This window comes from Chelmon rostratus, chromosome 4 (assembly GCF_017976325.1).
Source record: "Chelmon rostratus isolate fCheRos1 chromosome 4, fCheRos1.pri, whole genome shotgun sequence".
Taxonomy (NCBI): domain Eukaryota; kingdom Metazoa; phylum Chordata; class Actinopteri; order Chaetodontiformes; family Chaetodontidae; genus Chelmon; species Chelmon rostratus.
The window spans coordinates 3055152-3069677 of record NC_055661.1 but is presented as its reverse complement, the minus strand read 5'-3'; the positions used below and the strand labels follow the sequence as shown (position 1 = coordinate 3069677).

Here is a 14526-nt window from a genome sequence, read left to right as displayed (position 1 = left end):
TGGATACATTTATCATTGATTTTGGTCTAACCGATCACTGGCTTCCAGTTATTCGACCTTTAACATTTAATTATTGTCTTAAGGCGTCTATAATCGCTATTTTTACTCTATATGACAATGTGTAAACAATGTGATAGTTTGAAAGGTGGTAGCTCGTAGCGAATTATCACCTGAATCTGGAGCCGTCCTCAGCTTCACTGAACTTTCTACGGAGTTTCAGCTCATTGTTTAGCTTTACTGTTGAGGTTCACGCTCACCGCTCTCATAGTGTTGTTTTCGGCAGCAGCAGGCAGCTGTTTTTTAAAACAAACCTTTGAAACCCCACTGTGCACTACCTGCTCAACACCAAGTCCAGAGGCACAGTGAATGGACCTCATGGGCAGGTGGAGACCAAAATCAGAGCTAAAACAGGTCTTACATTCATCAGATGGCGAGAAACTCCAAATTAATATTAATGCTGTTCCATAATGTGTAAATATGCTACTGTTTGTTAACAAGTTCACCATTTTAACTGAAAAGAATGACATGTCAACGTTTTATTCTTTAAGTTTACTTTTTTGATTTACAATCTCAAGACGAAAGTAAATTCTTTTTCAGCACTAATGCAGCATTATGCAAATAAACTGTGATGTTTTGTAACTCGCACTGCTGTTCAGTCAATTACCTAACAGTACTAAGTCTTCCATCAGACTGCTATAAGATGGCTATATCATGCTATGCTATTTGTTTGGTCATCGGATTCATTTCATGACCCATATTTTTAATAGACTTGTGAAAGTCCGATTCCTCTGTTTGCTATGTAAAATGCCAGGGAAGATGCAAAGCTCCTCTAAGCCAATTTGTTTGTGTTGTTAATCAGTTACGGGCTGATGCTTTTAATTAATATCACACTCCCTTCTTGGAAATTAATTTTTTGTTATTACCAATCTCCTCTTCCTCCTTCTCTTCCGCAGCTGTCTTTTGTCTCACATTTGTTTTTCTGCTTCTGCTCACTAAACACCGACATCCCACAAATCTGTAGATCCACACACACCATACAGCAGCTTTATTCTGTGAGTGTTGTGAGTTTTGTGAGATGGGGGGACTGTACCTGTCAATGTGGATTAACGAGACAGTTCTGTACTTTCACAGGATATAGTGGGACACATGCTGCACTAAATTAACATTTTTTAATTAGAAATTCATGTTTACTCTGTAGTTAATATAACTATCAATACTGTAATTAAAGTTGCATTTTAAAATGAGACTCTATCCCATTTAGATGCTCTTAAGCTGTGAGTGACACAATTTCTCAAGTTTCTCATAACTGTCAGTACAACCCCTTTTGCATCATTTTTCCTTCAGCTTTTTAAATATAGGTCAGTGTTATGAAATAACTGTCTTAAAGTTCAGTTCACACAGATTAAAATGAACTAGTTTGCATTCATTTCTTCTATTTTTTATCTATCAGCTGCATATCTCCTACACTGCAATGAGATACAAGTTTGTGTACTTGTTAGGAAAAGAGGGTTGGTCCTTTCCATAGTGTTGTGTTTGACCTGGACTGAGGAACTTTGCTGATGTTGGCTCTTTACTCTTTAAGGATTTTTTTTTGTTGTTATTATCGCTCAAGTATTTCCCAAGACTGACCAGATGCTTCAACTCAATGTGTCGTTTCAAATTCCACTGACTGACGTTCAGACTTGTTTTTGTCAGACCCAGCAGGATAATTTAAAATTTCTTCCGCTGGAATCTTTTCTGATTTTTTTAAATAAAAGTCCTTCAGATACTCATAGCTGGATCTGAAATTGCCAGTTGCACATGCCAATTTCTTCCCCCAAGATTACTAAGTAATGACCCGCCCTACTCTGCCTCTGATTGGCTAGTACTTGTAGCCTTCATTGTTTGATTTGCTTGCTTGGGTTTAGACTGGAGGAGTAAGATATGGTTAGGGTTAGAGTACTAATATCAGGCTAAGCCAATCAGATGCTGAGTCGGGCGGGTCATGACCAAGGAAGGCGGGGGGTCTCTGTGCTATCTGTTCAACTCCACCTCCTCCTTTGCCAGATCTGAAGAAAGACTCAGCCGTCGTATTGAGATATGCAGGGGACACCGCAACAGACACCGCAGAGAAGCCCCTCATTATGTGTGATGTCAGAGAGTTTGGTTGTCCTCAAAAATATTCCTTTAAAAGTTGAGTCCAATGACAAGCCCGGAGGGATGAGGTTTCAGGACTCAAAATACAGACTCAAACACCACAGCGAGGTTTCAAAATAAAGGAATGATTTATTAACAAAAGGCGCTCAGGATAATAACAACAGCACATACAACGTATGGCAGAAAAGTTCAAACAGAAGACGCTAAGGATAATTTGGTAAATAATGTAAACTCAAAACGGGCTCAATCGGCTAGAAACAAAGTAACAACAAAATCTGGATTAATGCTAGAAAAATACTAATTATCAACAAGGACTTACTTACGAAAAAACACTAGGAACAACAAGGAGACAAGGATCAAGGGAACTAGATAAATCACGGCTTGGCACGAGACAATCTGGCACAGGACAAAGGGAGACGCGGACTATATATACACGAGGTAACAATGAACAGGTGGAGACAATTAGGGCGGGGCAGACAATCAGACAGGCGGGAAACACACCGGGAAGTCAAGGGTCTGAAACGAGAGGAGAGTTAGGTTTCACATTAAGACAGGAAGTGTAAGACAAGACATGACGCTCGTGAAGAAAACACAGATCTGACGAGACATGACATCCAAGTAAATCTCATTCGGGTTTCTGGGCCCATTTACTGTGGATTCTATCATCAACACCTCTGCAGTCAAATTAAAATGACACACATGCATGAGAATCCATTCTGTGGTCCATGTCTCCCAACTCAAGCCTGTCTCCACCAGCCAGTTCAAACTGAAAAAGCTTAGCCTTTTGACGTGTACTCAATAGAACAAAGACTATATTTCATGTTTTACTTCAACTTAATTACTTATTCTGAATTCGATTTCATCAACACGTTTAAAACAAGTTGGGTCAGGAGCAACAAAAGCCTGGAAAAGCTGTGGAACGCTCCAAAAACACCTGTTTGGATCATTCCACAGGTAAACAGGTTGATTGGTAACAGGTGATAGTATCATGATTGGGTATGAAAGGAGCATCCTGGAAAGGCTCAGTTGTACACAAATGAGGATGGAGCGAGGTTCACCACTTTGTGATCACATGATTGGATAAAGGAGATTAATACATGGGCTCAGGAACACTTTGTAACGCTGTCAATAAATGCAATTAGTTTGTAAGTGACTGCATTCTTCTTTCATTTACGTTTTGCACCTTGTCCCAACTTTTTTTGGAATCAGGGTTGTATAGGCTAGTTTAAGGTAGTGCTAAGCTGAACGTGAGGGGTTTGACTAGCGACTCTCAGCCCCGCAGGGTCGTATGAACGGTGGTGCATTAATTTATCAATGTACGCACTGAGGTGCATTTGAACAGTGATGTGACCACTTAATGTAGTAACTAATAAATAAACAAATATTAAACCTACAGAGTCAGTGACTATGAATCACTGACCTGAACTGATCATAATTACTCAAATCAGCAAAATGATTCAACATCTGCTTTAAATGCTCTACATTTTGCACTGTGGCATTGGCATTGCTTGAATATTCAGACTAACTGAATGACCAGGTCACCTAACTACCAATGGCCAGTCAAAGCCTGCCATGTAACTGAATGCAGAGCTGGATATATTTTGTCATTTCAGAGGGTGTTGTAACATAAAACAGTGTACAGCTGAGGCTGCCTAGATTGGCATTCATTTTCCGGGTATTTGACACTAACCCAATTTAGTCAGCAAGATGAAATTCTGACCTGATGATTGATAATAAGTCAGGAGATCACTAAAGCTTTTACAATTCATCTTGAGGGAACATGAACGTCTGAACAAAATTTGTACCAATCCATCCAGCAGATGCAGGCATATTTTATTCTGGACAAAAACGGTCAAACCTGTCACAGAAGGGTAGGCAGTTCAACATTACTATCATAACACACGCTGCTCATATGGCTTAAAAATGCCAAGATATACGTGGCGTTTGTAACGATTAGAATGGTACAAATCTTCTCCAAGCCTACACACTCTCCTTCTTATAATGTGCTTTTTGATTCTTTACAAACAGGATTTGTTTTTATTTTGCACGATATGTTGTCAATCATGTTGTAAAGCCCCTTTCATCCACTAACAGTCTCAGATGGTTACCATAGGCGCGCACTACCACAGGCAAACGATGACATCCACTTCAAATAGGTGAGGATAAACTCCTAAAAAAACAAATCCATGAATATAAAAATTTCCAAAGCCTTGGGCTGTAGCAGAGAATATGGAACCTTGTCCGAGGAACACAGAACAAATTAGACAACAAGAAAACAATGACACTATTAGACAGTAGAGAAACCATATACAAGTAATAGAGTTATATTCAGGGGGGTCATCTATGGGAGTGAAGTCTGATTTTTTTTCTTTCATTTTTCTATATAAGTTAACAGCAACTAGGATTGTAATTGATAATTTCTTAATTTATGAATATAGTTTATATTTCCAGCTAGTTCTACTATTTCTATAAGATAAGATAGCACTTATTAATCCCCAGCCAGAGCAATTCAGGAAAGGTGCTGCTGGGATTTGAACCCAGGATCTCCTGTTTACTAGACAGGCGCTTTTACCAACTAAGCCACAGCACCTCTTATAGTGTGCCTGGATAAAAAGAGTTGTGTAATAAGACATGTCGCCCATCAGGAGGCACCCACAGGGAATGAGCGCCGAGCTCGACACTTCCAAATGCTTATCATGCAAAAGTTATTAGAGTAGTGCAACTGACTAACCTCATGAAGTCTTCCTTGTGTGACCTTTGACATGTGACAAGGCATTTAGTTATGCTTGAGGGGGAAGCTGTCAATATTTATTATATTTAAGATGTAAAACACAGGATGTAGCAGTATTTATGTTATGCAATTTTTTCCAACAGTTGGTGCCATGTTAGCTTGGCAATGACTGTGACTGGAGACATTGGGTTCTTAATATGCTTGTATTATTGTATTATTTATATACTTTTGTTTATTTCAGACATTGGTGTTGGGGTTGCTTCATGTTGGATTGGTGAAGTTTCTCTCTGTCTAGGTGGCTTCTGAATTCAAACACAAGGTCATTCAGCAAAGCAAAGCAAGAGACCTGGAGGAAGTGCTCCAACGCACATTAAGTACTTGAAATAAAGAGGAAATGGACGATGACAATGATTGGTCTGAACATCTGTTGTGCAGCCGCAAGCGCACACATTTAAGCCTGGCAGGATGGATTCTCATGTCGTGTGATGCTGTGAATCCAATCTAGTGGCTAGCTTGCGATCACAATGGAAGATTTACTGACTCAAGAGATGTGTAGCCCAAATCTGATCTTAAGTCAATATTGGATCCATTCATCAGATGCAGAGAAATCCAGCTCTGAATAAATGCTAATGTTCCTCTGACGATGTTGGATGTAGAAATTGTCACGAAGCACCTCAGTCAAATCAACTTTAAAAGGGTATAATATACCAACGCTGTCTTTGAGACCTATTGCAATGCCCACAGGTGGCCAAAAATAGATATATAAATATTATTATTTATTATTATTATTGCAGCTTTAAAGTCGACACCTTAAACGACCACATCACTGTTTATAACCCGATGATGTTATGGCACACACACACAGTTCCAGACAGGATGCACCAATCAGGAGGCAGCCTATCACTGAGTTCCATACACCAGGATTTCTATATTAGCACCGTCTAAGCTGGGGTTTAAACTATGTTTGGCCACTGAAAAACACAAGAAAATGTAAATGCAGACAGGTTCACTTCCAGTGTAATTACATGGAAGCTGAGGTAAGTGTGGCTACGTATCAGCTGCAGCAGTGGTTTGCCAGCTGAAACACTTTTATGCAAGATTTCTCTCATTTAGACAGAGGAAACAAACGCAGTGACACTTCATTCTTGGTGTGGCTGTAGAGATTAAGTCATTTGTTACCTTCAGAGAGCTGTGACTAAATTACGAAATAAGCCTTATTCTGCCATTTTGCTGTGTTGCAGAGTGAGTAGAGCAGACGACTGACCAGGCAGCACCAGCCGAGGAATTTCATTAGTGTTTGAGAATAAGGACAGTGGACTTTTTCAAAAGATTCTTTATTTTGAGTTCTGGATTGTTTTTATTATATCTTTCCTGCAATATGGAGTGACAGCATATTCCACTATTCAAACAATATTCCCAGGGCTGCAAGTATCAATGATCAGCATGAAGTTGAGTATGGAGAGGCAGATTATGGTGAGCCATTGCCAAGGGTGCCACCATTTACTCACCACAAACAAACTAATCCTATCTGCAAGACCGTGGCTAGATGAATCTGCATGTAGGGTAAAAATGAACTATAGGCCCTAATCACCAACCTCTCCCCATAAACCCTGAAATTTTCCTTCCTGTATCACTTAATGTGTAGTAATTTAATTTATGAACGTGTTCAATGAAGCAGAATAGTAGAACTGAACTGAAGCTAACATCAGAATGAATGTGAGGTTTCAAACTTATAATAATAAAGATGACACTTTTTCACATCCCTTCTTATTGCACTTTGGAATTTTCAATTAACCAACTGACTGCTATTGATACGAATATCATTTCTAGGAGACAGGGTTGTGGATTGACACGTAGTGAACTTGTGGCTTCAGGGGCCCTAGAGTCTGGGGACCGAGGTGAATTGTCTAACTGCTATATTTTATTAAAAGTTGAGATATATCTGATTAATAAGAAACTGATGAAGGAGAGCTTTTAAGGATGTGCTTTTACACTAGTGTATAGATAGTCTCATCCAGTTTATATAACACATTATTACCACTGCACAAGAAACGGATGAACAAATGAAAGTCAAATCTTGCATTCATGAAAACTTCAATATTAAAGGTTACACATTTAGTTGTTTTGTATGACTTAAGGACACTTAAGCGAAAAGATTACAATGAATAGAACTCATGGATAGGGATGCAGTGACAGAATTTGGAAAAACCTAAATGTCTTGTGAAACAAGTGATGCCATCAACCTCTTTACCATGGAGCACACATCACATTGGCACAAGCGTTGTAACTTTCCTAAAGCATCCTACAGTGCAGAGTGCAGACCCTAACCTGCCTATTAGTGCTACCAATAAGCCGGAATATAATACTACTATACTTTCACTCAGCAACAAAACTGGAGCGCAGACTTTTTGGACAGTCCGTTAGCACAAGTATCCACACAGAAAAAAACTCAACCAAAAGCACCAAAACCACAAACATGGCTAATTAGCTGAGGGGATGCCTCACAGACAGCTAACACCTGCTACCTGTCACTCAGAGCGGCCACTCCCTTAATTATGCATAACTTTAAGTCTTAATATAATGAGTGAGGTGAAAAATTCAACCCCTGATTCAGCCCCCATACAGTTTTCATAGGGAAATTAGCTATAGAGACCCAAATACTTTTTTGTACCAGGCTGCACATGTGTTCATTTCTGCTGTAAAGTTGGGCATTTTATCATGGCAGTCAGTGGAGAGTGACTCGCTTTCGGAGCCAGCCTCAAGTGGCCGTTTCTGGGACTGCAGTTTGTGGGACCTCCCCATATGCTTCATTTTCCAGCCCCTTTGCTGCTTGGTCTAGCTTGTGGGGATTTTGTCAGTGTTGCTACTGACATCAGCTCTGGTGTTTTTGTATAACCGCTTTTCCAAAAATGTTCGGACGCTGTGTAAAACATAAATAGAAACAGAATGTCTGCAAAACACTGATACCCCATATTTAATTGAAAATAGCACAAATACATATCAAATGTTGAAACTGAGAAATTTCACTATTTTTTGAAAATTATATTCATATTTAGAAATTGATGCCAGCAACGCATTAAAAAAAAAAAAAAGTATTTTTTTTTTCACTGCTCACATCTTGTTGGCCTCCTTTGTTTCTTCTCTTCTTGGAAAATATGAAAGCTACTGGAAGTAACTGAGAGCTGGTGAGACTTTTGGAAACAAACAGAAAATATGTGGCCATTGTATTTGGTGACCCCCCACGTGGTTCTGCTCTCACTTGGCAGACCGTAAGTACACCTGTCAATGTTCCCTCTCCCCTTCTCCCCCCACAGGCATGCAGCTACTCCACTGTACTGCCCAAGGAGCTGCCTGATGTCTATGAAGGGCTCAAGCTTTCCCATGATCAAGCCCTGCAACTTCAGGAGGAATCAAGACACCAGAGCACCTGTAAAGTATGACATTTCAAACGGGTCTGCTCCAGGCGCACAAACTTTTGAGTGTCTTGACTCTGAAGTCCATCCAAAGTGAGAAAAGGAAAAGGCAAGTCAAGCTAGAGATACAGGCAGCACTCTGGGAATCAAAAGTCACAGGTCATCAGGTTTTCCCTTGTGGCTTTGTGTTGATGTTGATGTTATCTGATACCTGACACGAGCGTCACACACCTCAGTGCAGACCCCTGCCATGGTCTTTGGAAATCATACGCCCCAACAATGACATCTGCAGGAGTTGTTCATAAATAATTGGAATGGAGGTTGGCTCTTGTTCCCTCAATCCTGGCCACTATGTATCACCAATATCACCATCACAAGTTTTATGAGCTATGTTTAAATTCTGTCCCAGTGCTGTATAAACAGCCAATGCCTCTGTCCCACTCTAACCAGTCCTCTCAGCCTCTCTGTCCCACTATAACCAGTCGTCTCAGCCTCTCTGTCCCACTCTAACCAGTCCTCTCAGCCTCTCTGTCCCACTCTAACCAGTCCTCTCAGCCTCTCTGTCCCACTATAACCAGTCGTCTCAGCCTCTCTGTCCCACTCTAACCAGTCCTCTCAGCCTCTCTGTCCCACTATAACCAGTCCTCTCAGCCTCTCTGTCCCACTCTAACCAGTCCTCTCAGCTCCTCTGCGCTCCTCAAATTTTAAAATATTTAGAGCTGAATGAGGCTCTGCAGTCACAACTGTGACAGAAATAGTCAGAAGCAGCAGAAAGTCCTCACACACCTCACTGAAGGGAGATGACGAGTGGATAAGCCACCTTGAGAATTTTAGCATTTTGCTAAATGCAACATGCTCGTATTGGTTATGCTATTATCTTGGGTGTGTTTGATTTGGGTCACTTAGCGCACTCACTGGGTGGTGCATTAAAGGTGGGGTGAGTCATTCTGGAGAAGGAGATTGTTGATATTGTCATGTCTCCTTCTTCACAATGCGATTAGAAAGAGAGAGAATAGCGGTGGCTAGTGAGAATAAAGAATCAGAGAATTGAAACTTCACTTTCTTATTGTTTCACTGATGTTACATTCTAAAGCTCGAATAAACACGCCCACACTTCTGCATAACCTTGAGAAAAAGTGCCATGTTGCTGGATTTTGTGTGAATGCAGCTGAAGCAAGTGCTTCAACATGTCCACTGTGGCCTCCCTGCACTGTGTTCAAGATTCAATTCAAGATTCAAGAGTCTTTATTGTCATTGCACATGTCAATGAAATTTTCATTGCAACCCCCATGTTAGATGGTAAGAAAGATAAGGCTAGAAAGAGTGAATAAAATTAAGATAACTACAATAAAATAAAATAAACCAACATGCAATAAAAAAAAAAAAAAATATTCGTGAAGCAATTAAAAATATATTGTGTGTGTGTGTGTGTGTGTGTGTGTGTGTGTGTGTGTGTCAGCCCAGCCCTTTGTCGAACGGACACACAGACCTGCAGCTCTTTATATTTCCATGACACAGACAGAGAGCAGAGGAGAGAGACTGAGAAGGTGATGTAATCTAGTAACATCTAGTCATATTGTATACGTTTATAAAAAAATGACTTACAAACAGGTAACGTCTGCTCACATTGTAGAGGTTTAAAATCATACCTACTAACATTACATTTACACTTACTAGTTAAAGAACAAACACAGCAAAACAGAAGTGGAATGCACCTTCACTTTTGTTTCTTCTACATCAGAGATGACATCACTACGAAGGTCGCACAGGGCTGCATAAATTCTTTCTAGGTCCTGTGTGGTAACTTCTTTGACACCTGATTGCTGATAATACCTGGGTACTTAAATAAGGTTTTCAATGCATGACTCCTGCATTTCACAGTGTGGTATTTTTCCTTTTAATTATGTAAAGAATCTGAAAACTCATCTAAGATGAGTTACTTTTGACACAGTCAAAGTATTTTCCTATAAACTGAAACTCTGCAGTCCTGGATTCCTCAGGCCTGAAAGGGGGATTAGTTTAGCTTTGAGAATCACAAAAGGACGACTCCGTCATCAGCAACAGTTTACTGGGCCAGCTTGTTTAATGATTGATTGAGTGATGTTGAAACGAAAGCTGTCACCAACTTCTCCAAATTCTTTATAGAGGTCAGTGTGTCTGTCCTTCCAGGAGCTTTGTCATTTGTTCTCTAAGCACAGCTTTGTAGCATCGCTTGCATATCCTTTTCCATTTCCAAAGCATTTCCAAACAGCACTTTTGTTTGTCAACCAAAGTCACAGAGGCTCTGCACTTACCATCTTTAACCAGCTAACACCAGAACAAAACCAACTATGTGCCACAGCCTGTTGTGAGATATGTTCAGCTGGAGCAAATGTGACGAGACGAGAAGACAGCAGCACTGTGAGTGAGTGGGGAGGCGGGGCTATGTGGCCACTGCAGCGGTTTGTGTGTCAGCTGGCTGTCAGACAGAAGAAAGCGCATCTAGCACCAGTGCATCAACACTCAGGAAAAATAGTATTGAAACCACTTTGAATATTCAAAATTGATGTGTTTTGAAAAATGTATTCATTTGACAACACATTTTATATTAATGTTTGGGGTATGTGTGTGTGTGTGTGTGTGTGTGTGTGTGTGTGTGCTGGTGGGAAGGGTGAGTCTGCTGCAGACTCAGACCATGCAGAAACTGCCAGATAGATTAACCGTAAAACTCATGCACACATTATATTCACAGGTCTGAAAGGTGACCACAGAGATGCATTTTCCTGTCTTCAATTATTGTTCATCGTTCACTTCACATTGTTCTCTCCCTGTCTGCAGGAATGATAATCATACCTGGAGTACCACAAACTGGAGATCAAGCACTTGCCCCGGCTCAGAAGGTCCACAGAAATGCAGACCATGGCAAAAGGTCAAAGGGGGAAAGTAAGGTAATTAGCTAATTAGCTTTCCCACAATCCATTTTGTTAAGAGCTGGACCCAAAAGCAGAACACAAAAACTGGAGGTTAGGATTAAGAAAGGATCTATTGTAGTGGATTTCATATTAGGCAGGAGAACCGATCCGTGTCGGCCCGGGTGAGAGCAGGCAGGCAGTGGAGGAGATCCACCAGGCGGGCAGGTGGGGGACTGGCAATGGCCAGGCAAGGGAGACAGGCAGGTAAGGACTGAGCTCGAGGGTTTCCATGTTAACCAAGATGGAGAACACAATGATCTGGCAAAGACTGGTCAGCAGAGCTGGGTATTTATCTTGTGGTGGATGAGGAGTGGATGGATGATTGGCAACAGGCACACAACCAGACATAACAAATAAGAGTGGGGAAAGCACAGGAAGACACAAGGAAGGGAAGCTGAAGGCAGCCCTCTTCCAACACATTTTTAATAATTGTCAGCAGTGGAACTTCTCTTTGTTTGTTTTGTCACATTTGTTCCTAATAAACTCATTTGTGTTTTGATTTTTCATTCTGGCATCTTATACATGGTGCTTTTTTATTCCCATATAAAATGGAACATCCCCCTCCTGCACCACAGATAGAACAGGTTGGAAGTCTATGTCTGTGAAAGTATGTTTTCAATTTCTGAAAGATTTATTGTTACAGCTGCTTTCCCTCATATTTATTCAGGAAGGTGCCATAATCTCTTTTTCCAGGGAGTCTCACTTGATCACAGTCAAGCTTTACCAGTTATGAGTTATTTATAGGAGTTTACTTTTGTGTATTTGGTATAAGGATGCTAGTTGCAAGTTATGCACAGGAAGTTGTGTACATATGATCAAAACTAAATGCACTGAAAACATGGACTGTGTACATTACTAATTCAGTCAGTACTGTCACGTTGATCCGATTGCTAACTAGGTCATAATATAATTAAATTAGAATGAAAAGACAATGCAGTATAGTTCATTCCACGTTGAAAAGTAAGGTGTTAAGGCAAAGTTGTACAGTATATTATAGAGTAGCAGTAGGCTAATTATTCAAGTAATTATCTTTAATTGATCTCCTTTAGTAAGTAAGTAATGATGTAGCAGATCATCTTATGTGGTTGTCTGAAGTATTTTATGTAATTATTTAAGTAACCCATAGACAGATTGCTCTATCCTCTGTCCTGCGTTCTGCAGTGCCCAGGTTCTTCTGTTTCCTGATTAGGGTCACATGGGGTTGGTGCCCATCCAACTAGGCAGTGGACAATAACAGGGAAACACCCTTGGTCACCAATCCATCTCAGAAATTTTATTTTACAAAAATTGTGAATCAAAATTTAGGTTTGTGAATTACCTCAAATCTGTCATTTCTTTGTCAACATAAACATCCCACATGACTATGAAACATTAGAAAATGAATAAAACTACACGAATGCTCAATCTTTTTTGAGTGGAGGTAACTTCCTCTCTGGTGAACCGCCTCCTCTCATTGAGAAACGGAGGCAAGAAATGACACATTGATGGTTGACAACAGATCACTAATGAGGAAACCTTATCTGTCATAACCTCATCCCCCTCCTCCAGCAGTGACAAGTGAGAAAGTGAGCCCTCGTGTAGACTGCTCACAAATGGAATTTCTCCAGAGGGTCTCGCACCAATCAACCCTTTCAAAGGTGGGGTGGGTCATTCAGGTTGTTGATATTTAAACTCAACAGCCAAACAAATACACCCACATCCGTGCAGATAGGAGGAGGCGATTTCCCTGAGCCAGCACACCGTCCAGACAGCGATAACTCTCCTGCTACTGTAGCGAACATCGCAACAAGAGCTTATCTTGGCAAACTAGACAGTGAGCTGAGCTGAATATCTATGGGAAAGTAATTTAATGTTAGCAAAACATTGCAACAGTAATGTTACCAAGCAGAAATAGAGGAGTCCGTCTTCATGCCTTTCAACTCTCCGAGGTCTCTGTGCCATTGGAAAGCCTTTCTGTGTTTCCCATTTACACAGCCAGGGCACAAACACAGAACAGATAGCTAGCAGACCACGTGGAAGCATTTGCTGAATATGTCAAGGTGTATTAGATTCTTTAAAGTTGTGCACCTTTTGCCGTTTGAATAGGTCTCAATATTAACCACCTTTGATTTGAATGCTAACATTAGCTGTCACCTAACAGCAGCTAATGGCCTAACAAATATATTGTTTTATTTTGGTGATGGCCAGATGTGCCTCCATTGAGAGCAGTGAGGTGCTAATGATTCAGATCCAGATTGCTAACAGTATCAGTATCGTCAGGTTCATTCGTTTATTGTCAGTGATTTGTCTGTTCATGTACTGAACACCTGTAGCGTGACAGTATATTGTGACAACATGTACACTTTTGAGCAAATATTCCTTCAAACTGCAGTGGGCTAATTTGATCAATTATTTTTAATGTTGCTGTAAGCTGAGCCAAGTTTATAATTGACAGCACCAACTTGGCAGCTACACATTTAAGTTTGTGCAAAATACCAATCAAAAGTAAGACGCTGTATGAGGCAACCAGAAACTGGCTTCACGATGTAAAAGCATGGTTGTTTTTTCTCTTTTGCCTCCCTCCTCTCTCCCTTCCATCTTCTATCTACCGCTGTCTCTCATCCTCCTGATGAGTGACATATGGATTGCACATGGATCTGTGCTCCTCATTACTGCTGATGGAGCGAGAGCCTTCAGCTCTTTAAAGTGCTACTATTTTAATGTAATGTCAAGTGTACTACTTAACAACAACAACAGCACTCGCTTGGCAATGGCAACTCTGTCTCTCTGCCGATATATTCCTCTTACTCTCAGTTTTAGTTACCTAACTGTCTCACCTATACTGACAAATTTTGCTTGTGAAAACACTGATCATTAATTCTCACACAATACAAAACGAGGTGGAGCCAGAAATAGTGCCGGTTATTCACACATGACCCTTCACGCCTTCATTATAATTAGAATGTATTCCACTTCACTCCTTATACCTTAACCAGAAGGGATGTTAGCGAGTAAAGCCAGCTAAACTCATTTTAAGCTTCTGTTCATGGTGACATAACTCGTAATTAATATAAAGGATAATACTGTCCAAGTAGTGTCAGAAAGACAGGGTAAGCATTTCAAGGAAAGCATCATCGAAATCTCTTTTAATAGGGGTTCGTTTCCCCAGGTAGCTATTTTCCTTGAGCCCCCTGAACCTCCCCAGCCAGCCAGGTCAGGCTGTGGCTTCGTTCCAGAAAGCTCAAACCTTGCCCTGGAACCAGTGGACCAAACGTGAGCCAGCTCTGGCTCATATATGACTGTGCTAGATTTGGCT

At 40.6% G+C, this 14526-nt stretch overlaps 1 non-coding gene across 1 annotated transcript; it reads right to left on the bottom strand.

The window, feature by feature from the left end:
• Positions 1 to 4652: 4652 nt before the first annotated feature.
• On the bottom strand, positions 4653 to 4726 carry trnat-agu. Its single transcript has one exon. It is a non-coding gene; the product is annotated as a tRNA-Thr (tRNA).
• Between the last annotated feature and the right edge of the window lie 9800 nt (positions 4727 to 14526).